This window comes from Heterodontus francisci, chromosome 6 (assembly GCF_036365525.1).
Source record: "Heterodontus francisci isolate sHetFra1 chromosome 6, sHetFra1.hap1, whole genome shotgun sequence".
NCBI lineage: Eukaryota > Metazoa > Chordata > Chondrichthyes > Heterodontiformes > Heterodontidae > Heterodontus > Heterodontus francisci.
In genome coordinates this window covers 73821340-73824464 of record NC_090376.1, presented here as the reverse complement: position 1 = coordinate 73824464, position 3125 = coordinate 73821340, and the positions used below count along the sequence as shown (strand labels likewise).

The 3125-nt window shown below is 42.5% G+C and overlaps 1 pseudogene; it reads left to right on the top strand.

The window, feature by feature from the left end:
• The first annotated feature begins 1052 nt into the window (after positions 1 to 1052).
• LOC137371584 (large ribosomal subunit protein eL33 pseudogene) lies at positions 1053 to 1393 on the top strand (annotated as a pseudogene).
• Positions 1394 to 3125: the final 1732 nt, after the last annotated feature.

Below are 3125 nucleotides of genomic sequence, written 5' to 3'. Positions count from 1 at the left end.
AGGACTTTGCAGGGTTGACAGGGCTGTGTTTGCCATTGTCATTTCCAGTGCCTCGGTCGATGCCAGCTGATCTGTCGGTTTCATTCCTTCTCATACACTTTGTAGCAATTTAATACAACTGTGTGGCTTGCTAGGCCATTTCAGAGGGCATTTAAGGGTCAACTACATTGTGGCGGGTCTGGAGTCACATGTAGGCCAGATCACGTAACAATGGCAGATTTCCTTCCCAAAAAGATATTAGTGAACCAGATGGGTTTTCATAACCAATTGTCATTAGACTAGCTTTTAACTCCAGATTTATTAATTGAATTCAAATTTCACCATCTGCTGTGGTGGGATTCGAACCCATGTCCCCAGAGCATTAGCCTAGGCATCTGGATTAGTAGGCTAGTGAGATTACCACTACACCACCACCTCCAATATTAGATGCCAGTTTTTACATATTCTCAAAAGCCTTTTGACTACTTCCACCCATTCTTCTTTGAGATTGTCTGATGTGTTTATCCCTTTGTTCTAAAAGCTGTGATCATTCAGGACATGTTTGCCTTCTCTCATTTCTTTCTCTATAACGCCTCTCTTTTTTTTAATCCCCTTTTTGTGCCTGTCCATGTACAATGTTGTGGCATACTGAACTGTTGTATCAGAAGTTGCAAATACACTTCCCTTTGTCCCAGATGGACTTCAATTTTAGTTTATGGCTGTCACTCCTTCCTTTACATGTGACTCTCATGCTTCTCTCTGTCTCTGGTTTCTTTTCAACCTGATTAGCTTCAGTTTTAACTTCCAATACCTATGCTCAGTCTTTTTAGGTTAGATTTCCTTTTTCTTTGGGCTTTACTTTTATCCATTGATGGCCAGTTGACACATTTTAGGATTTTTAAGATAATTTTCTGTAGAAAGGATTTAGAACAGTCATATTTAAATACTTCATTTTTACCTTGTCTCACTGAAATTTAAGAAAAATCTGCCTTTTTCTATACTGGAGATGCATTTCTGGGAGTATGTATGGAAAGGGCTCCTTTGAAAACTATTATTGAAAAAGATGTCACAACATGCCTTTGATGACCGCAAGAGAACACACTGCTCTCCTGAAGATTGAGGGTGTTTATTGTCGTGATGAAACAGAATTTTACCTGGGCAAGAGATGTGCCTATGTCTACAAAGCAAAGAACAACACTGTTACTCCTGGTGGTAAACCAAACAAGACTCGTGTCATTTGGGGAAAAGTGACCCGTGCTCATGGAAACAGTGGCATGGTGCGTGCCAAGTTCAGCAGTAACCTTCCTGCTAAGGCAATTGGGCACAGGATTCGTGTGATGCTGTACCCATCAAGGATTTAAAGCACAGCTGTACATAGGTTGACAATAAATAGTAAAATGATCTAAAAACAAAAGGGCCACGAAAGAATCCCTACTGGGTCTGGTTCGACACCAGTCCTGCACATGTTGTAACCAATTTGTGAAAGAGTTCCTTCAACAGGTGTTAGGCCCCTAATTTACATTTTCAAGGGATACCTAAAAAATGGGCCCCACAAATATTAGTAGTGGGACCAACACCTGCACAGACCCTATGTGCTCATTTTAAGCCAGGGAAAGAGCCCTGTGGGCACTCCCATCCACTTCCTACCACCTTAAGAAACTGCTTTTTAAAAATATTTTCATGGGATCTGAGCATTGCTGGCAAAGCCAGCATTTGATGCCCATCCCTAATTGCCCTTGAGAAGTCTAGCAGCTATGTCCTTTAGTACTCGGCCAGCTCGATCAGTAGTGGTGCTACCGAGCCACTCTTGGTGATGGACATTGAAGTCCCCCACCCAGAGTACATTCTGTGCCCTTGCCACCCTCAGTGCTTCTTCCAAGTGGTGTTCAACATGGAGGGGTACTGACTCATCAGCTGAGGGAGGGCAGTAGGTGGTAATCAGCAGGAGGTTTCCTTGTCCATGTTTGACCTGATGGCATGAGACTTCATGGGTAGCCAAACCATGGCTTACAAGGGAAATTAGAGGTAGCGTTCTATCCAAGGAAGAGGCATACAAATTCGCCAGAAAAAACAACACACCTGAGGATTGGGAGCAGTTCAGAATTCAGCAAAGGAGGACCAAGGGATTGATTAAGAAGGGGAAAATAGAGTATGAGAGTAAGCTTGCGGGTAACATAAAAACTGACTGTAAAAGTTTCCATAGGTATGTGAAGAGAAAAAGAACAGTGAAGACAAATGTAGGTCCCTTACATTCAGAATCAGGAATTTATTATGGGGAACAAAGAAATGGCTGACCAACTGAATGCATACTTTGGTTCTGTCTTCACAGAGGAGGGCACAAATATCATACCAGAAATGTTGGGGAACACGGGGTTTAGTGAGAGGGAGGAACTGAAGGAAATCAGTATGAGTAGAGAAATGGTGTTGGGGAAATTGATGGGATTGAAGGCCGATAAATCCCCAGGGCCTGATAATCTACATCCCAGAGTACTTAAAGAAGTGGCCCTAGAAATAGTGGATACATTGGTGGTCATCTTCCAAGATTCTATAGACTCTGGAACAGTTCCTACAGATTGGAGGGTAGCTGATGTAACCACACTATTTAAAAAGGGAGGTAGAGAGAAAGCAGGGAATTATAGACCAGTCAGCCTGACGTTGGTAGTGGGGAAAATTCTAGAGTCCATTATCAAAGATTTTATAGCACAGCACTTGGAGAACAGTGGCAGAATCAGACAGAGTCAGCATGGATTTACGAAAGGGAAATCATGCTTGACAAATCTACTAGAATTCTTCGGGGATGTAACTAGTAGAGTTGATGAGGGGGAGCCAGTGGATGTGGTTTATTTGGATTTTCAGAAAGCTTTTGACAAAGTCACACATAAGAGAGTAGCGTGTAAAATTAAAGCGCATGGGATTGGGGGTAGTGTATTGCGATGGATAGAAAATTGGTTGGCAGACAGGAAACAAAGAGTAGGAATAAACGGATCTTTTTCTGAATGGCAGGCAGTGACTAGTGGGGTACAGCAGGGATTGGTGCTAGGACCCCAGCTATTCACAATATATATTGATTTGGATGAGGGAACTAAATGTAATATCTCCAAATTTGCAGATGACACATAACTGGGTTGGGAGGGTGAGTTGTGAGG